At 39.0% G+C, this 22,579-nt stretch overlaps 1 protein-coding gene across 1 annotated transcript in view; it reads right to left on the bottom strand.

Moving 5' to 3' along the window:
• BACE2 (beta-site APP-cleaving enzyme 2) overlaps positions 1–22,579 on the bottom strand; it is a 221,514-nt gene that overhangs the window by 139,618 nt on the left and 59,317 nt on the right. The gene's annotated exons all lie outside the window — the stretch shown is intronic.

Genomic DNA, 22,579 nt, shown 5'->3' with positions numbered 1-22,579 from the left:
CAGCCGAAGAGTTTCTTGCAAATAAGGTGTTTAGATACGGCACTCTGGGGTGATATTAATAAATTTAATGCTGCTTCCTCAAAATAAAAATTCTTGTATATTAGTGAGTTTCTTTGTGGCTCTGACTGAAATGCATCACCTTGAAAACTGATTCATTGTCCTGGAACTTAATGCTCTCACCAAAACCCATAAGACAGAAGTAAATTCAGCTACCCAGACTGTTTTACAGAGTGCCAACAACACCATCAGTGGTTTGAAAAGGAAAATAAACAAAAAAGCGTCGATGTGAGGGCTTGCCTTCCTGTCTGAACAAACCAGATAGATACAGTTACTTCTATAAATCTCAGCCAGAGAGTGGACTTGTGAATCTGTGACAGCCTTTCAGGACCCAGGTAGTTTCAACTAGGTACCAACCCTGGAGTCACATCTGCACAGGCCACACTTCACACCTAACTCAGGGACTTTTTCAGCATGGGGCTCACCACGCTTACTCAGACTTCTCAGCTTTCTTTCTGGTCTACTGAAGATCCCCCAGGTTGCCTAAGGCCACTCCTGCATCGAGTCACCTGACAGGACATGACTTGTTCCCTGGCAGTGGAACTTCAGGTGATAGGATGTGATGTGGACTGTCCTTTCTGGCAAGGTTCCTTTTAGGGGAAAATCCTCTTATTTGGATCAGGTCCAGTTTACCTGGACTGGATTAAGCAATTTATTTAAGAAGGAAACAGTTACTTTGTATTTAAGAAAACACCCAGGACCCTCCACTGTCATGGTGACTGTTATTTTTATGCCACCTGGGTGACATTATGCAGCTCAGGCTGCATGGATTACAGTGAGGCTGATTAAAAAGAGCTTCTTGAAATCTGAAGAGATTAGGCATGTTTCAGCTTTGTATGTCTGTCTTCTGTGCAGACTAGTTACTGCACACAGGGAGGTGAACAATGAGAGAAAAAGATATGGAGAGAAATCTATTAGATGACTTAACCCTTAAAAATTGACTACTGGAGTTTGAATATCTCTGCAAATGCAAGCCTCCATGGACAACACTCAACACATCCTGAAAATTACTCCTTTTCAAAGTGTCTTAGTAGAAATCCAGAAGGAAAAGGCACACAAAATCATAGGCCATATATCAGAGATAAGTACCAGGATGTGCAATTATAGAGATGCACATTTTCACATATGCCTGCATATACATACATAGATCTGACTGCAGATCTAAGCGTAATGCAAACAGGTAAATTCTAGCCATTGTTTAACTGTACGTCAAACCTACATAAACTTTGCTTAATTATGCTACATGAGCTCTAAAAATAAAATGTGAAGGTAAAATAACACAGTACTCTATACAAGTACTTCAAATGGAATACATAATACAAAATATTGATTCAAGAGGGTTGCCGTATTGAAAATCAAATGAGTTTTTGCCATTGCTGAGAGTACAAGCCCAGTGTAATCAGCCTGTTCAACTAATCATTACAGCAGTGCTGTTTGTGGCACTCTACTTAACAATCTGTCAGCAATTCCATTAAAAAAAAATAACTTTTCAGGCATTTATATTTTGGTGATAAAAAGTTGCTCCGATGTGAAATGAGATACACATACACAGATGTGAAGGAAGAGAACTCCTCCACCCCTCCACCCAAGTCACTTTTCAAAGGTCTAATCCTGGGCCACCAAAGACAGCAAGAATTTTGCCTTTTGTGTCAGTGGAAGCAGAACTGGGATGAAAGGGTCTTCTGGTGATTAATTGCAGTTAACAGGAGCTTCTCTTTCTGACCTTAGCTGAGCTTAGGTTCTCCAATATGTTTTAATTACCAGTGTGTGGAACTCTAAGGCCCCTCTCAGATTTTTTTTTTTTTTTTTCCTGAAATCATAGTTTCCTCTCTGCTACAGCCTCTAGAAAAAGCTTTTCTTATGTGATGCTTTATTTAATAAATTAAGGCAAACACTGCAGCCCAGATTTCAAGTCCAGTACAAGCCGTTTCCTTCTGTGCCAAAATGGAGCTTTCCTACTATAATGCTTGTGCTGAAAGCTGGCACCAGAGACAGTAGACTTCAGGAGAGTGGAGTAATGTATTATTTTGAACACTCCTGACTACCTGCAGTGTAACATTTATTAGATTTGACACTCAGCTGGACCAGATCCTGAGCAACCCTATCTGATATTGATGTTGGACCTGCTTTTTGCAGGTTTGGAGGTTGGACCAGGTACCTCCCGAGGCCCCTTCCCACTTCCATTACTCTGTATCTCTGAGGAGTTATGCCCAACTCTCTAACATCTGCTGACACAGATTCTGGTCAGATTCCAGTTTTGGATCAACTATAAATATAAAACTTTTTGTTACTTAAGGACACTTAGAGTCACACTTTGCTTTGGCCCATTACAGATATTGTGATTAGGCTTGTTGGAGAAATTACTTGGATTGCTCTTCCATATCCAAAGTGTATCTTTCAGTGATCTGATAAGCTGTGGATTTAACTGATTCATTTTTTTTCTGTCTTTGAGGACCATTCAAAACTTTATTTACACAAAAATTAACTTGAATTAAAATGTAGAAGTGCTTCTGAAGATTTTGCCTTGTAGAGTTACATTAGCAGTAGTATGAGTATTACGTTTCCTTTCATTTTCTGTGTAATATAAAGCTGCTAAAGTTGCACTGGTGTAATAAAGGTTATTCCAATATATTTTATCTTTTTTTTTTTTTTTTTTAATTTCTTGGACAATGACTAAGAAATACTATGGTAGCTACAAGAAAATAAAATTAAGATACACTGAGTATGACTAGTAGGTCAAGGGAGGTTCTCTGTGACTCCATGAAGTGAACAAAATTCACCACAATGCCATAAACCATGCTTGATCTTAATAAGATGCTAATTTACTATTTGCACTCATATAATATAAATCACACCAGTGTCTTTGTTCAAAAGAAAGTAAAACTATCAATGTGATGAAAGAATTATCAGTTGCCAAGTACAAGTAATGAGTTTTTTTGGGGTTTTTTTGGAAGTTGGCAAGGTGTCTGAGACAGAAAATATGACCCTGAGGGAAATCTGATGTATGATGACCTGGTGAGCACTATGACTTTACTTCCATTCCTAAAATGGGACAGCTAGCTTATATTCAAGTTTTGACAGCTATTCTACACTGTAATGAGGAGATATGAGCATGCATAAAGCTGTGTTGTTTTTACAATATGAAATTTATTAACAAGTTTTCATGTGGTATAAAAACTTACAAATAAAGCCATGTATTCATCTTTATGGAACTGATCTCTAGATCTTTTACTTTTGTATTTAATTTTTTACTGTCTCAGGAGGTTTTCTGCATGCAGACAAATATGTAGAGGAGAAGCCTTTCTCAAATTTCACACAACCTTTTCCTCCTTTTCTACTTACATTTGAGCATATCTGATCTCTCAGTTACTACTAGCTCTTAGCCATCTTATCTACCTTTAAAATACTTATTTGCTGGCATCTTTGCTGCCATAATTTCAGTGGCTATTCTATGCCTTCGTTGGATTTGATGGCATCTTTTGATCAGGGTTGAGCTAATTTCTAACCTTGGAAAAATTGTTTGCTTATAATGCAAACGTTGTTCTATTGTGTGGATTTCAAAATAAATAAACAAATAAACAGTAGTTTCTGTGCTCAGCCTCTTTGCAGTCATACACCTTCCTCCTGAGTCAGCTACTGTGCTTGTTTGCTCCATCATTATCCTAGCTGAAAAATGTCAGAGTGATGGAGTACCTATGTGCAGCTTCCCAGAGAAAAAATAAAGGGATCTGCTGAGCGAGCATGAGATGTGTTCCACAGAGAATCCTAATATGTGATGGCAAATCCAGGACAGAAACAGGCCCCCTTGCAAAAAGACTAACCACTGATGGAAACACAATTGTCGCAGAAGCTAAGGAGCAGAAATGCTTCTTACAATTTTTCTTTTTCTGATGGCCCTGTCCCCAGCCACCCCCCAGTGGGATTTCCTAGCTGTATTGATGGACAATACTTAGCATTTGGAGAACAAAATAAGCTTTCCCTCTTCAGTCCCCCTCTGCCTTTCCTACACACAAGTGGGTGCTGTCTTCTTTCAATAGAGGATTACATGCAGCTACAAGTATCTGGTGCAGGGATATCCTAGAGACACCACTTTGCCACAGGTAGTGAGTGTACAAGAAAGGGAAGCAGTGACCTCCAGGTCTCTGCCAGGAAACGTGCTGTAGTGGCTATCATGTTCTGGGCTTGTCCTAAACAGCATCTCTCCACCATTCTTCTTCCCTTCCTCTGGCCTACCTGCCTCACAGCTCCCTGCTGTTCCTATTTCTGCCTATTTCTTTATCCCCACTCCACCTGTCCTGAGAGGTCTTATCCCCTGACATTGAATTTGGCATGTTACCCTTTCCTCAAGCCTTTGAGACCCCAGCCAACTGAAGTTTTGACAACAGAATGGACATATCCCCTCTTTCTTCCTGTTTCTGGTATCCCAGTAGTAAGGGTAGTAATTTTAGGAGGAAATTAAATTCAGCACCTCCATCTCTACAGGGACATTTGTTCAGTGGCAATGCAAGAGTTTATTCTACTTGGCATCAGGAACCTGCAAAGAGATGGAGCAGGCTCAACTCACATGTATTTGCCCAAATGTAATGTGGAACATGTCACTGTGCATTAGTAAACTGAAATTTTCATTTTTATGTCCAGGTTAACTCTTACCCAATCTCAATCCCACAGGACATCAATCGTGCTAGAGCAGGTCTATATTCCTTTGTCTTTCCATCATGCATCAGATCCCTGGGTTTCAATAGAAGAATACTTAACATTTCCAAAGTAAATGGTTATGAGTTTTTTTTTTTTCTAGATGGTCAGTTATATTTTTCTGAGAAATGTTCAAAATGCTTTTGGCCTCTTGATAGAGGCTGGGAAGGGTGTAGCCTGGTAATTACAGTTAATTGACATCAAAAGCCACTGCAAGGGGTGGGCGTTAAAATGGAAAGTGCTGGGAAATCTTCATTATATCTAAAGCTGCATTCCCAGTCCACATCCAGGCTGTGTTGAACAGCTGTCCAAACCACAAACACCACTGGAGCCAGAGGGGAGGCTTTAGCCATATGTGCTCCTGGTAGATGCAGTGCCTAAGTTACCTATACAGTGTCAGACCCAAACCATCACAGCCATGGAGTAGCTTTATTATCACATCTTGTGTGCCGAAAAGGGGAAGTGCCCAAGCTAGGAAGCCCTGAAGATTTCTAATCCCGCTATGAAAAGGGAGCTGGCCTGCACCTCATACTGCATATGGCAGGAGTCTGTTCACATGCTCAGACATCCATTTTAATGATTGAGAGGAGAGTTAAGATTTGTCCCCTACATTACTTTAAAAAGGAAACCAAAACAGTTTCCTGTCCCCAGGCTGATCTGCAATGAAGAAGAGAAGGTGTTCTTGTATGTGCCGCTTGGTTTCTCGCATATTAGTTTCTCTGTGGAAATAGGTTCTTTTTACTGACAATTATTGTGTTCCACTGATGGCAAAACTGCCAAAATCCTTTGTGGAGGTGGAGAAATTAATTATTTTTGCTCAGGTCTGAAAGCATCAAAAAGGGAAACTTGAAACCTTTGTTCTGTGCAGCTTTATTTCACCCAGCTCTGAAGAATACAGAATGATGCCGTTCACTGGAGAGAGATGTACTGTATTATTTCAGAGGTTTATTGTTACCAATATAATTTGGGAATGTGCTTTGCTCCCTATGGAAAAAGAACTGTTTCACAATGTACTGTACTTTCTTCTCTGATGTTCTTGGTCCTGCAGGATGCAAGCAGTTCATATAGGACATTCATTCTCCTACAGAGTAGATAAAAATTTTTCAGTGGATATCTCCTGGTCACACACTTCTCTCACAGTGGAACCCACAAATAGCTATAGCAATGTCTGCTGTGTTCTGTTTCTCTCTACTTTCCATGATAATAGGAATCATGCAGGTGATAGGGAGGTGGCTAGCAATGTTGGGGTTGAAAGGTCACACAAAGCAGGGTGCTTGAACTGTCTTTTTCTGACTTAAACCTTTTACAGGCACAAACTGGCATAACAAAACTCATTTCCATAGGGCTTCTGTGTTTGGAAGTGTATAGGGGATGCGTCAGAGGCAGGGGATATTGTAAGGGAACATGGGCTGTGTTGGGCCCAAATATCACACAGAATCACACAGAATGTCTTTGTCTGGAAGAGAACTCCAAGCTCATCAGGTCATATGGACCCCATGGAGGTCAGCCTGGCTTCTGCGGACGTTTGATTCCAAGTAGAGACCCACTACACAAAGATCTGACTACTGAACTCACCTTTGGTCAGGAACTACAAGAGGGTGATTGTCTCTGAGTACCACAACACCAATTGCAGAGCTGTCCTTCCAGGCATAATGGGATGCTCCATTAAATGTTGGGGGTTGATGGGGACTCCCAGGGGTATTTTCATGCTTCTGGAGATAAGATGGGTTTTAGGTTTACTTTTAGTCACATTTCAGGCAATAATAATGCATTTCTTTCTGATTAAACTAGCTTTAAGAGATCTTAAATATCATCTCCAAACATAGAAAAATGTGTTCAATATGAAGAAAAGGAAAATCCAGGTACTGTTCTTCTTCTATCCATTTTTCAACAGGAACACAAAGGAAATTTTTGAGGAAAACTTGCTTTTAGTGACCTCTAAATAAAGGCATCTCACCATCCTACATCTGCAAAGCAGCACTTCCATTGGTTCTTACCCACCAACTGTTCTTTAGTCCCTCTTATACTATGCCCCAGGCCTTACTGTTCAGAAGTTCACTTCAACTGACAACAGCAATATGGATGTGCTGGATCTGCCCAGCTGCAAAGGAAGGTCCATCACTTAGTGTTTGGCAGGCATCTGATTTTTGTGAGTTGTAGTCACATCACAGTGATGTTGCACACTGTAATGACCGTGGTGCCTTAATGATGAGAACCTCTAACCACTGACCATGAGACGTTGACAATTAGAAGATCAATATCCATCCAGGTCAGATGTCCTGTCCAAGACTTCCCTTTCTAATGTGTTAAAACATTATAGACTTCAGCAGGGGGCGAGGGATGTGGGGGAGGTGGGAAGGGGTTTCTTTTTGATCAGGTTTGTTTCAACTTTCTTTATTATACCTCAGAATGACAGTCTGTTCCCACCAGCTCTTCCTCAGGAATACAACCTATGTGGTATGGTTTGTTTGGGATCAAGTTGTCTTTTGGCATAAATTACCCCCAAAATATTCTGCTTTAGTTTAGATGTACAAATGCCCATAGTCCAAACATATATATATTTTTAATGACTGAAATAAAGTTTCAGTCCAGTTTTCTTAAACTAAAGGCTTATTCATCTTCCTATATAATCCTTTATCAAGCTCTAGTATGGAAACTTATTTACATTGAAAAGCATTTTTGCTTCATATTTAGAATAATTATGACAATGAAATGTTTTGTTCAGGTCTAAGAGGGGAAAAGTCATGTTCTGCTAAAACCTGAGTTTTAATAACTTTACAGTGAAAGGTAAAATTAAAGAAAGGTTTCAGTGCAATAGGTGCATCAACTAGGAAGGGAAAGTAATTTAACAGATTTTTTTAGTTTCAGTTGGAAATTTATCACATAGAAAAACCTTTCTTGTATAAGGAAGGAACTTTGTCAGGGAAGTTTGCAAAAGCAAAATTCTATGTCTTGTTCATCTTACAAATGGATCTCAATCTCTTCTAACCTTAATAGCCAATGCTAAATAAGGCTTTTTCAAAATTCAGTTTTCATAAGGAAAAACCCTGGAGAACAAATGGTATTAGTCCCGAGGAAATTACTTTTACTGCATGTATGTGACTGTAACAGCCTGAGAACAAAAATCGATGGCTTGTCCGCACACCAAGTACCTTTGAGATTATGAAAAATCAGGGCCTGAATAACTTATTTTTACTTTCTGAAAGAGCACTGGGACAAACATAAAACAAAACCAACACAAAAAATCAACCTATTCTCTGTGCAACATTCAGTGTTTGCTGCAATCCTATTTTCCCAATGTATATCGCAATGCCGCAGAGTACCTGTGCCTAAGGGAACACTAACTTTTCCTTAAGTGCAGAGCAAGAACATGAGACATGAAAGCTTTTATTCCAGTGCAGATTTCTTGTGTGATCTTCAGTGCTTCATTTAATCTCACTGTGTTTTGCTTCTATACTATAAAAGAGGGCTCTTCTTTTCCATAGTTTTCAACAATGTTGTCAAAAGACATTGTAAACATTTTAGAAGGTGAACAGCAATGGGGTGTATGTAATTGTATAGATAAATAACTCCTCTTTCTCTCCCTTTTTTTTTTCCTTTTAGATGCCTTTATTTCTGGTTTTAGCACAAAGTAATGATGTAGGAGGCTGTACTACTCGGGAGTGTCTTGAGAACTAATTGCATTCAAGTTTTTTTATGTGTAAGGAAATTGGGATTCTTTTCTGTCTAGAAGCAGTATATAGACAGTGAAAACTGCCCTAGAAAGAACACAGGCTGAGTGGCTTGCTGGACTTTTATATGGTCACCTGACAGGGGAATAATGGTCTGCAAGTTATTGTAATTTGGGTCAGTTTCTGTCACAAACCCTTTTTTTACCAGCTGGTCTGGACAACAGATTAATGTCAATTTTGAGTTTCTGCACAGATGACTCAGCTTTGCCAAATTAATTTGCAGTGGCCTGTATCTTCTGTGTTAAGTATGTTCTTCTGCCCACCTCAGTTCACAAAGAAAATTCTGGCAACTGCTCTTCTGCCACGGAGCTGTTAAGTCAGAGTTACTCAACCTGCAACTGCTTTCTTTTCCTACAAGCACATAAGAAACAATGTGTACAAGTTAGCAACTTTTCTCTTTAGGTTTGACTCATGTATGTGCAGTGGATATCTTTCTTTTCTATTATTTAATATATGTATTTTTTTTTCCACTCGAAGCTACTTCAGTGCTGGGGGCAGGCAAAAGGCTCCTGAGCCCTATTTCAGCCTATTTAAACATTCAAGCTGTGTTAGGCAACATGCCCTCACAAAATGCTTTGAAAACTTTATTCAAACACCCCAACATAATTTTCAGTTCGTGACCACCTAGGAGCACCTGCATTTGGCCAGATGACCAAGTGAAATAATTGCACGACAGACTGACTGACAGCTTTAGTCATTTGAAGTGATGAGTACATTTCAGCCTGTCACAGCATGCACACCACCATGGCTGGGCTGGCATTGCCTTGGTAGCCCTGTTTTCCTCCCTGTTTCAACAATTTCCCTTTAATAGTAGGTTTCTTCTTTTGTCTTTCCCAGGCAGTGTTACCATAGCAACAGTGTCTCTTGACCATCCTGCCTTCCTCCCATCAGGGCTACCCCTGTCAGCCTCCCATCAGCGAAGTTTCACCAGTCTCAGAAGCTCTCCCTTAAAGCTGCTTTCCCAGCACACATGTGAAAAGTTGGCACACTGCTGTTGAGGTGTCTCTGAAGACTGCGAGTGGAGCCACTGGGCTGGCACCCAGGTTTATGTTGCATACTGGCACAGTTTTCCATGCAAGGTGTCTGTGGCAAGATGCTCTTGAACAGTTCAGCCAAAACTATAGGTATGTATCAGCATTTGTAGGTTGTGATACAGCTTAGTAGACACCATACTCTGTTTCCTTCAGTGTTTGCATCTGTCTTCTAATAAGCCTAGAGTTTGTGTTTTCTGAAGTGACTTACTTATGAGTTTGCCTTGTGGAACATTTATTCTTGACAAAAAACCATGCCTTTTCAATATTTGTTATGTTGATCAAATAGAAACAATCACTTCCTCCTCCCTGAAAATATCTTCTTCATATTTAAACCTGATCCTGATGCTGTCCAGTCACTCACTTTGGTCAGTTCACCAAGGCTAAAACTGCAACTTCAAACCCAGACAGAGTTCTTCCCAGGCAAATTGTACAAAGAGTTATAGTGGGATTTGTAAAAAAATCTGCTGGTTGCCCATCATGCATCTTCCTAAAACCTTTTTTATTTATTGCACTCTTGAAACAGATTGATTCAGCAGTTGTAAATTTCTCTTCTCAATAAGGTCCCAGTGGGCAGAAAAACCTTTTATAGGGTTTGATTCATGTATTGAAAGCATTAATTTAAAAAAGGTTTCCATAAATATCTAAATGCATAAATAAATACATTTTTAATGAATTATGAATTTTATGAATGAATTTTAATGAATCTGTCACAATAGGCTATTGTACAAGAGGTTTTAATTTGATGCAAAGTAATGTATCTATTTATTAAAATAAGGATTAATCTCATGTGTATACCATGTGTGTGTGTACATGTGTGTACCATTTATACCTTTTCACAAAGAACAGCAACTTCCAACTTAAATGATAAACTTCCACATGTGGTGCAGTTAGTGAATTGGTAAGTGGTTCTGAGGAGGGCAGAAAAGGATGTATTTAGAGAAAATATCTGATAAGACATGATATAATCTATTCTGGAAATCCTGTTATTGAACAATAATGTAGCTGATTCTAAGCTGAAACATCTACAGGGGACAGAATTAAGATTGCAAGAGAAAATTTTGTGCACAAGAAGATTTCCTGTGTATGTTGTGTGGTCACTGGGTATACGGGCCATGGGTGTTGCCTGACATTTCTAAAAGTACTGTCCCCAGATGACAAAATCCTAGAATGGTTTGGGTTGGAAGGGACCTTAAAGATCATCTATTTCCAGTCCCACTGCCGTGGTAATCCACTAGACCAGGTTGCTCAAAGCTCTGTCCAACCTGGCCTTGGACACTTCCAGTGATGGGCATCCACAGCTGTTCCAGTGTCTCACCATCCTCACACTAAAAAATTTCTTCCATTCTCTCTCATCTTATCACTACATGTAAAAAGTCCTCCCCTGGCTTTCCTGTAGCCCCTTCAGGCACTGGAAGGTTGCTATAAGGTCTCCCTGAAGCCTTTTCTTCTCCAGGCTGAACAGCCCCAACTCTCTGTCTGTCTTCATAGGAAAGGTGCTCCAGCCGTTTGATCATCTTTGTGGCCTTCCCCTGGACTTGCCCCATGCCTTCCTGTGTTGGGGATTCTAGAACTAGACACAGTATTCCAGGTGGGGTCTCACAAGAATGGAGTAGAGGGTGAGAATCACTTCCCTTGACCTGCTTGTCACAATTCTTTTGGTGCAGCTCAGGATATGGCTGGCTTTCTGGGCTGCAGGTGCATATTGCTGGCTCATGTTGAGCTTCTCATTGACCAGCACCCAAGACACCTAGACAAGATATTGCTGTATCTTGTTGTCTGGCAATCCAGTATTTAGTAAATGGAAGAGTAGTAATAAAAGTTATTAGAGTGATAGAGTGAGTAGGATTGTACCCAATATATCTAATATAATTTAAGTGTAGAAACATAATGATAGACTCTAGATTAGCTTGTAGCAAAGAGTCCTTAGGGAAGTAATTGCAAATAATTCTCTGAAGGTGTGATCTTATTGTCTGTAGTGTTCAAAAAAGCAAGTTGGGTCAGGAAAAAAAGAAAACTGGAAAGGAAAAAATGGTGTCTGTACTAAACTCCTTTGTATATGTATATCCTGAACATTTTACAAGTCTGCTCATGTTATCTCAGAAAGAACCCCAATGAATAAAAAAGGTACAGATAGAGAAAAGAAAGATGGCCAAGGACATATAGAATAGCTTGTCTACTGAGTGAGAATGGTCAAGGTACACTGTGTCTTATCTTGGAGAAGAAATAAGCACTAACAAGGGTAACGGAACATGAATGCTGTGAACAGTGTGAATAAGGGAATAAATTTTGCTGTTTCTTATAATACTAAAATGAGGGGAATACTGAAAATGATGATTTGATAGTATATTTAGGACAAAAAAAAAGAGAAAAGAACAGGAAAGAACAGGAAAGAACAGAGGAGGAGAGGAGAGGAGAGGAGAGAAGAGAAGAGAAGAGAAGAGGAAAGGAAAGGAAAGGAAAGGCACGGAAAGGAAAGGAAAGGAAAGGCACGGAAAGGAAAGGAAAGGAAAGGCACGGAAAGGAAAGGAAAGGAAAGGCACGGAAAGGAAAGGAAAGGAAAGGCACGGAAAGGAAAGGAAAGGAAAGGCACGGAAAGGAAAGGAAAGGAAAGGCACGGAAAGGAAAGGAAAGGAAAGGCACGGAAAGGAAAGGAAAGGAAAGGCACGGAAAGGAAAGGAAAGGAAAGGCACGGAAAGGAAAGGAAAGGAAAGGCACGGAAAGGAAAGGAAAGGAAAGGCACGGAAAGGAAAGGAAAGGAAAGGCACGGAAAGGAAAGGAAAGGAAAGGCACGGAAAGGAAAGGAAAGGAAAGGCACGGAAAGGAAAGGAAAGGAAAGGCACGGAAAGGAAAGGAAAGGAAAGGCACGGAAAGGAAAGGAAAGGAAAGGCACGGAAAGGAAAGGAAAGGAAAGGCACGGAAAGGAAAGGAAAGGAAAGGCACGGAAAGGAAAGGAAAGGAAAGGCACGGAAAGGAAAGGAAAGGAAAGGCACGGAAAGGAAAGGAAAGGAAAGGCACGGAAAGGAAAGGAAAGGAAAGAAAAGAAAAGAAAAGAAGAGAAAAGAAAAGAAGAAAAGGTAGCTTTTCAGTCGTTATTAAATTGAAGTTGTAGTATTCATTGCCACAAGATGTTGTGGATGTTAAAATGTAACTCGTTTCAAAAAGCATAAGTGGATTGAAAATAGGATTCAGCGAATTCATGGCCACACCTTCATCAAGGACTACTGAAAAAGAAGCTGAGATGCAGATGTGGCTGAGGACCTGCCTGGTTTGGTGGGATAGTACGTCAGGGGAGGACTGTTCTATGTTCTTTTCCAGGACATCTGCCTCTTTGAGTGAGAGATGTTTCATGCCACATGGGCTTTTGAGCTGGTCTCATACAGCTATTGTAATATACCCTCTGACATGATGAGATGGAGATAGAGTGTTGCCCTGTACAGGTGAACATGCTTTTCTCAACAAGGCTAAATAGACTGGAGAAAGTACTCCATTAACACAGCTCTAATGTTCCATTTCTACAGAACTGGACTCAGTTTCTATACTGATGTCTTTCTGTAGACATAGCGAGGTCCAAAATATGTATATTTTGGAGGGTAAGCTTCCCACTAAAGAAAAAAATGTTTAATTAATTTTAGCATTTTATTTAGCAATGAACTTATACAAATAAAGTATTTAAAAATGTATAGAATTAATTATTAATGTTTTAAAAATAAATTATTTCAACAGTTTTATTTAAGTGAGAGCACATATGGCTTCTACTTATCATAAGTTAGAAATGTCCCTGACCTATCAAGTAGTGGTAATAAAATGAAATAGAATAGGTCAAATTCCTGTAGAACTATATAGAGGTTAAATTTTATTTTAAATGATGCTTTACATCTTTTCCATCAAAGCCCTCAAAGTACTTTGGACTTAGGTGGCTTAAATCTCAGCAGGGTTTTAGAAGCTTTTTTCCTAAAATGTATCACCATTAAATGCTATTTTTTCAAGCTAGTTTTTATAGACTTTCTTCCCCTGTTGCTCTGGGCATGAATTACTTTTCCATTCCTGGTAATTAAAGTCCTGGGTGGTATTCACTGTCTGGAAGCAGCTACAGGAAACAGAAAATTACAGTTTATTCTGTTATAGTGGGTTACCTATAAAATTGTTCATATACACCGTAGTCCTATTGAGACTTTCAGTGAACTATTATGCTGTTCATTAATTACACAAGAAAATCAGGTTGAGAAATGGATTCTAGCCCCAGAGATTATTATATTCTTGTTGCAGCCGTGTTGTGCTGAGAAATAGGGCATCCTATCTTTTCACTTCAGCTAAATTCCTGTTTGCACCGTCAGTTACCAGTACATGGTGTGGAAGACTCTAACCTAAGCTAGCCCATGGACAAAATTTATCCAGGTAAATAGAAAATTATAGCAGGAACAAGTATATTTTTCCCCAAAGCTGGTGATAGTTGTACTGTTGTTTGGAATAACAGTAACATAACTTGAGCATTAAAACTTCAGCTTAAAAATGTGGATGTTCTTGCTTACTAAAATTGTTCTCTGAATGAAGATGTGAATTACTTTGGCTCTTCATTTTGCTTTCAATTTTGGGGGAGCAAGAGAACAAGGCAGATGGGAACTCTTATTATGTTTCAACTGTTTATGCTGGGGAACTGTAAGTGGGATGTCACATCCTACTTCATCCGTCATAATGAGTCAATGTATGTGAGGAGTTCAAGATGTTCCCTTCAGCAAAGCGAGGCAGCGTGTGCCGGGGAGAACAAGTCCCTGGTTTTGTGTTCACAAATAACTGTAACTACTTCAGGAAACAACAGAAGTACAAACCTGAGCAACATAATGCTCACCTGAGGTCAGACAGCAGTGACTGGTGAATAATAATGAAGGGTGCAATGTGCTAACCTCAACTACTGCTCAGTTTTACTTGTCTCACCTCAGCAAGGAGGGGGTAAAAGGGAGGAGGTGGAAAATCAAGGAGACTGATTACTTCTGTACCAGCAGATAGCTCTTGCTCATTGCCAAAGTTTTTTGTCTGAGACTTCGGCAAACATCTTGGAAAAATCCAGCCTCCACACTTGTGTGCATCCCACAGTCAAAGCGCAGGCACATATTTATCAGAAACCTATCACGTACCAGATGGTAGAATAAAGTGGTTGTTTAAACACACTATGACTTACGGTAACCCGGCATAGCACATTCTTAAAATATTCTGCATGTGTTTCTTCACAGATCTCAACTAAAGTATAGCAATGAATAAATTCTTAAAAATCCTGGTACAATAACATGCCTTTTGTTTCTTACATGTTATCTAAGAGGTGCTGCAGCAAAACCAAGATAGCTGTAATTCAGCTTTACTGCATACAATGCTGAAAGATGAGTTTTCTTTTAAAATATAGGCCTACACCTGTGCAATGGATGAAATCCTGAGGGGCTTGCATGCCACAATCTACCCAAAGCACTAAATCACCATGGGCTTACCTGGCTGCGCTCTGCTGCAGACCAAATCTGTGCCCTTCACAATATTCTGGCCCAGGATGTACATGAGCTCTGCCTAAGCACAGAGGTCTTGCTCCAGTGTGGAGACAGCACGCGTCTGGCAGAAGAGCTGGGACCTGCAGCAGCTTCATATTCCTCTGTTCTGGTGCTCTATGAGGATGCTGTACAGTCTGTGTAGTGAAAATACTCTTTGCCTATCATCTCTGCATGAAGAACAGCTCTCCCTCCCAACCTCACATAGCTGTGTTGAATCTGCTTCCATTCTCAGGTTATAGATTAAGCTCAGGAGCTTCATAAGGCAATGATTGTAACTATTCTCTTTAATAAGTAAAGCAAAATCTATCAGGGAAAACACAACTTGTCTTGATGGGTCAATATCCTATGCTTCAGAGACCTGGAAGGATTTCTCGAAAGCTTTAATCATTGGGAATCTGCAACATATTAAGCATCAGCTTCCTTAGGAATGAGCTTCTCTGAGATTTTGATCAAGCCAAATACTCCAGAAGAAAATGTTTCTTATTGAATTTTGACATGTACATTTTCATAGTTTCTTAATTATTTTTCCAGTTCCCAAACCATCAAGTAAAAAAGAAAAGTAGAAAACTTTGCAGATTAATATTTGGTATAGGTTTGATTGTTTTCACTTTTCTATTATATAACTGCTTTTCCCTTCACATGGAAGAAATATTATTACTCACATGTGATTCATAAGCCTCTCCCCCACCTCCCATGTCTGCTTTCCCTCCTGAACAGCATCTACTAAATTTTCTGACAGTATCTTTTGAACTACTTTCCATGTCTGCAAATGCTGTGGAGGGACTGCAGGCAACAAAGAGCAAGTGGGTCTCTACTCTCACTTGGCTGTTATCAGAGGAATTATGAATTAATTTTTTCTTGCAGAATCTCCACCTCAAATAATGTCCAAAGGGACTTTTACACCACAGCTGGTCTTCCTTATAACAAATTTTGGTTGCCAGATTTATTGGCATAGTGCCCATGCTAGAATCTGCAAACTTGGCTCTCAGGATCTGGTGGGTGACAGTCAGAACAAATCTCTTTGTAAACTGAAGGAATTTGGTCTCAATGTTACTGCAAAACAATAAACATGCAACTCTTAGTGCAGTTGCTTGCACACAATCTCTCTCTAGAGAAAAAAACCCCAACTTTTAAATCTATCAACAACTGAGCAAGATTTCTTGTGAGTAGTATCCCATTCTGTCTAGCATATGGTCAACAATTTGTGTCAAAGGAGCAATAACAAGTGTTTATGAAATGCAAAACACCACAGGATCAATTAAAGTAGAAGAAATAGAAAATGACCAAAATTGTGCTGGAATGTTCTTTTCTGCCAATGCAATGCCCAGCAGAAAATCTGAATTTTCTTTATTCCATGTAGTCTTTTAACCTACTTGATTACCTTTCTTCACTAAAATCACTTAAACTTGGCCTTGTTATTTGCATTACTTTGTACAATGCTTTAAAAAAAATAAAAATAAAAAACCTATGTGTCACCACTGCTCTTTCCAGGCAAGCCAAGCACACGCAGTATAAACCAGCTTGCCACCATCTGCAGGTTTTTTTCCCCTAGTTATGAGAATTAGCAACGAAGATATCTCCTTCAGGTGTTTGCCAGAAGTGTTGTGAATATGACTGGGACCAGAAGATAAAGAATGTCATCTCAGTACTCTTCTAATACTTGTATTCTGTGACCTTTGTGATTTCACTTTTCTTCCTCTGTGACTAAAGGGTGGGTGAGAAAAATGAGCAAAAAATCCAGCAGTTTTGCATTTAGATTTCAAAGTGATGGTGATTGGGCTCTGCAGACTCTTCTCAGCTTTGTGCTCCATAGGACAGAGTTTCAGATGGGGCTGAGGAGCTAAGGCAAAGGAAAGCCTAGTGGTCATCAAGCTAGAGATGATGGTGGAGTAACCTTACAGATCTCTGTGATCTGACGTCTCTGCAAACTGGAAATCACTAGGAGGGGAATAATTTATCAAAGTGCTTAGATAATAGTTAATTTTCATGTTAATTGTACCAGAAAGAAAAATATCATATTTTCAAGATCAATGGTAGAATCCAATTAACCTATTGTTTGTCACCAACCAAATTAATAAACAATGTAATACATAGAATTATTTATAAATGGTGCTCATGAGATTAATACTCCATTCCTATCCTATTTTGGGTACTAAATGATGTTGCTGAAATGGAAAAATGGAACTCCTTTGAAATAATGCAATGTTTATTAAAGTAATTGAAAACAAATAAAATAATAATTAAATTGTAGAACTTCTAAAAATATGAAGATGAAGAGCACAGTGAAATGAAAGGTAAATGAGTGAAAGCATACAAATTATTGAGATAAGGCTGACAGTAGTTTTAACAATATTTCCATTTTTATCTGAGAGAATAAACCATCGCTTGTCCAAGATTCATATAGTGCAGAGCATTCTGGTCTGTGCCAACATCTCCTGGGCACTGCAGTAATTAATAATGAGTTAGTAAAAGAAATAACGAGTAATGTGGAAGCCAGTGTCTTAAGTGAGAAATATGATTCCATTGTGGCACTATTTAGCCTATTACTAAGAACACAGAAAGCTTCAAAGGATATTTTTATTTTGTATTTGCAATACAAGAGTAGATCATTATTAACATAATTTAGTAATCAAAGTCATAATTCAATAGTTTGTTTATTTAGTGAAGAAAACCTATCTCAAACAATATTATTGTCTAATTAATATCAAAGCTCCTTAAAAATAAAGACACAAAATAAAAAGAAGTAGATTGGATAGTATAAAATGGCTAAATTAGTAAATAGTTTCTCTTAAAAAATGTTCTTCCTAATTCAAAGTGTAGGATTTAGAAAGAACGTTCAAGGTCATTTGCCAGTTACTGCTCAAAGTCATACAGCATCCTTACATGCATATTCCAGGAGGAAGAATAACTTTCAGGAGGGTTGAGTTACAATAACTCTGTATCTACGAATGCCAAACTGGCTAGAGGAACTCCAGTTTAATATAGGATAGGTGTTACTAATAATGGAAGGTAAAAAAATCAGTCAAGTACCCTATAAGGAGAAAGCTGAAATTAATTGGTACAAAGATTGATTAAATGCTTGCAGTAAGTGTAGTGAGGTGTTTACTGCTTGTATTATTTTGGACATTAGAGATGCTCTCCCAAGATATTATCAAATGCAAAGCCCATATGGCAAAAGGTATAAATACTGACCAGTTTAAGGTACATAAAAAACCGAAATACAAAATGAGCTTTTGGTATTTAGATAGGATAATCACTATCTTTTCTAATTACTGACCTGGAACAGAAATATAGGAGACTTCATAAGAATGTGGTATTTGCACACATTGAATGACTTCCATAAATAGAAACACTGAACACATTGAAAATGAATGTAAAAATGGATTCTAGTTTTTTATTACATACAAGCATGGAGATTTAAACAAGTCTAGGAATTATGAGAAAATTCTCCTTCTTTTGCCCCTCAAGCACACAGATGGTATCTATTATAAAAGGGAGAGAGTTATATAGTATTTTTTCTTTTGCATGGTACTTGATATGCAAACACAGGACAGGAGAGGGGTTGAGAATGAACTAAGCTAAACTTGCAGAAAAAGAATGGTGCTGATAGTGCTAGTAAATCCTCAGCTGTGTTTAAATTGGTAATTAGTTTTAGTATGGCTAATATCATAGTAGTATGACAGTACTGCAGCTTGGTAGTAAGGCTTCAGTATGGCTAATTGTCTGGACATCTTCAGTCTCCTGGCAATTCTGTGACCTTTAGAATGAAAAGTAAACCTAAGATAATAAACTCAGAAAGATATGACATAATTACATACACTAAACTTCATACACTGCATATTATTGTCAGGCAAACACACTGCAAGAATTACAACCTCTTTGTGCTTTAGCTATAATAAGACCAGTGTACAAGGTAACCTACTACATTAGGTTATGATTAAATTCAGCTTAAAAGACAAAATGCAAACCATACCTTCTTACATTTGCAATACACTCCATGTGTATTGTATGTGTAGCAGAGACAATTAAATTAGTTACCAAGGCAAATTTGTGTCAGATATCAGATATAAATCCCATAATACAGTCCCATTACTCTTTTCAAGAGAACAATTTAAAAATCTGGAGACTGCTTTGGAGTAGTCTCCTTTCTCTTTTGCTTCTAGCATAGCCTTCCCAGTGAAAACATGGAATGAGAATCCTGGACAGAAATCTGTGGAGACATGCTATGGGTATTGATTTTGGATATTCCTGAAATCAGAGCCTGGCAAGAGTCTGAATTTTTGGAGCACACATTTGTATTCCAGTCAGGTCACTGTTCTAGAAAAACATATTTTTTTTCACTCTTCAAGGACAATTTTTTACTTCCTTTGAAGTGCAGATATTCCCAGCAGAGTCTTTTAGTAATAAATATTGATTCATTTTCTCTCTGTCCTTTAGAGCAAATTGCAATAGTCCCTCCCTCAGCTGTCATTGAATTTTGTTATATCGTTGTCAGTTTATGTAGGTAACATGGATTACCAGGAAAGCACCGAAGTCAGTAACACTGTTAGAGTCCCAAATGGGTTTGGAGAAAGTGTCTCTTCCTTAGCAGAAGAGCATCAAAGGACTAAACACTTCTTATCTGCATTTGGTAGCAATGCAAGGTCATTGTCAAGTCAAGACAAGTCTGTCCTCAGTACCTTTTGACCCCTCAGGTAGTGAAATTGGATATATCCGTCTATTCTTGGATCACTTAAAACTGATCAGAACTCCGCCCAGTAGTATCAATACATAGCTCTTCCTTCATCCTTTTAATATTGGTACTTTTTCGTTTTCTTTACGTTTTGCAATTAATCTAAATTTGATTCTATCATTTAGGTAGGGTAGGTGGCTCTGCATGTTACCTACCCATCCATTTGCTGGCATCTAACTTTAAGAAAAGTTGAATGTTTAATGCATTACTCTTTTTTTCCTGGTAATGCTTTTAAATCTAATTTAATATCATTAGTACATTATATCAGGATTGAAATAATATTATTTTTTTTTGTGGGAAAATTTGGCTTTGATAGTATAAGATAATAATTGCTTGAAATTCTAGAATTTTTTAAAGTTGATACATTGCTTTCCCTTGAGACTGTACACCCCACTTTAACATAAATGTAGATGGGCTTAATTCCACAAACTAATTCTAATCTCAAAGAAAAACTTCTGAATTCACTATAAAAATTATTGTTCCACTTACTCATAGAATCATAGGATCATAGAAACATTTAGGATGGAATAGCGTTTAAGAGTCCGACTGTAAACCCAACACTTCCAAGACCAGCACTAAACCATGTCCCTGTGCACCACATCTACATGTCCTTTAAATACCTCCAAGGATGGTGACTCCACCACTTTCCCAGGCAGCCTGTTGCAGTGCCTGATAATCCTTTCAGTGAAGGTATTTTTCCTAATATACAATCTAAACTTCCCCTGCACAACCTGAGGCCATTTTATCTTGTTCCAGCACTTGTTACTTGGGAGAAGAGACCAACCCCCACCTGGCTACAACTTCCTTGTTGTAGAGAGCAATAAGATCTCCTCTCAGCCTTCTATTTTCCAGGCTAAACAACCCCAGCTCCATCAGCCAATCCTCATAAGATTTACTCTCCACACCCTTCACCAGCTTTTTTGCCCTTCTTTGGACACACTCCAGCCTCTCAATGTCCTTCTTGTAGTGAGGGTCCCAAAACTGGACACAATACTCCAGGTGCAGCCTCACCAGTGCTGAGTTCAGGGGCACGATCACCTCTCTGCTTCTGCTGGTCACACAGGATGCTGTTGGCCTTCTTGGCCACCTGGGCACACTGCTGGCTCATGTTCAGCTGTCTGTCAATCAACACCCCAGGTCCTTTTCCACCAAGCAGTCTCCCAGCCACTCTTCCCCAAGCCTGTAGAGTTGCATGGGGCTGTTGTGACCCTATTTGCAGGACCTTGTTGGATCTCATACAACCAGTCTGGATCCCTCTATAGAGCCTTCCTATCCTCAATCAGGTCAACACTCATCCCTGGCTTGGTGCAATTTGCAAATGTACTGAAGGTCCTACTATTAACGTCTGAGGCAAAGAAGGCATGAAGAACCTCAGCCTTTTCCTCATCCTTTGTCATTGTGTTTTGCCCTGCACCTAGTAAAGGATAGATATCCTTCTTAGCTCTCCTTTTACTGCTAATGTATTTATACTTTTTTTTTGTCTTTCATGGCCGTAGCCAGATTAAGTTCTACCTGGGCTTTGTCCCTTCTCATTTTTCCCCTACATAACCTCATGACATTCTTGTAGTCCTTTTGGGTTGCCTGTCCCTTCTCCCAAAGGTCAAAACCTCTTTTTTTTCTTTATTATTTTTTTTTTAAAACACAAAACTTTTTTTTTTTTTTTTTTTTTTTCCTGTTGGGCTCTTCACATCTTCAACCTGGGCCCCAGGCAGGCTGCAGAGTTCCCTAAGAGTGGATCTGGTCTACACACTGGGCCTTCTGTTCTCCTCAGGAAAGGGTCTGCTATGGCAATTAACCATCTTCTTTTCTCTGTGGAAGCAGTTTTGAAGCAGGGCATAGGCAAACTTATCCCTGGTGATTCCCTCAACCTAGGTAAAACATTGCTCTCATCATTGGATCTGCTTGCATTTGAACCACTTTGCATTGAATAACACTCTTGGCATTTTCTTGGCTAACTTTGAAGATACTTGCCACAATGTTCTTATTTATGTTGCTAATAGTATCACCTAGCTCAAAGTCTCAGTTTTTGTTCCTCATTTTTATAATATTTAGTATTATATTTAGTAGTAAATTGTACATGCTGAAATCCATATTCATCACTTCACCTAGAAGACCCATGTCTGCCTCTGTCTGAGGGGCCTACCTTGATGAGGCAGCAGAAACGTGCAGCTTTCTATGACTAAAGGCACACAAGGAAGTGGTGTAACTGCTCTCATAACCGGTGCTTTTATCTCCTCATCCTGAACGATGGATATCTACTTATGGGAGGAGTGATGGGCAGCGAAACTGGATCTAAAAATTAGACTTTGTGTATAGCAAGATGTCTTGATTCTCTACGTTTGTACTCTCTGCTTAATCACATAAGGATTATTGTAAAATTGACAAGAATAATGCATACAGCTTGTAGGATTTCTAGCATTATTACATCATGGAACTTTGCATGGACGTGTTGTTCTTATAGGATAAGAGTTTGGGAGTGTTGGCTGGTCTCTTAGTACAAAAACCATTTGTGCTTCTACAATTGTGTGACTGTAGAACAAAAAAACACTTAAGTGTTTACCACACTAATCTCAAAATCTCGGAACTTGTGTGGAAATAGCACTTCCTTGCACGTGTTTTGAATCACAGGGAGACTGGCAGACTGGTTGATTAGTTCATAAAGAGAAAAACTTTCCCCCAGATAAAGTAGAATGACTGTTTGTTTTAGTAATTCCTAGCAGCTTGGAGACGTGCCTGTAGCCAGTCACATCATCTGCAGCTTCCTGGGTGCATTTGTAAGCACTCATCATAAAAGATCGTATT

Source organism: Chaetura pelagica, unplaced genomic scaffold, assembly GCF_000747805.2.
Source record: "Chaetura pelagica isolate M959 unplaced genomic scaffold, ChaPel_1.0 scaffold244, whole genome shotgun sequence".
Classification (NCBI taxonomy): Eukaryota; Metazoa; Chordata; class Aves; order Apodiformes; family Apodidae; genus Chaetura; species Chaetura pelagica.
The sequence above is the reverse complement of the archived record's forward strand: the minus strand, read 5'-3'. Positions and strand labels throughout refer to the sequence as shown.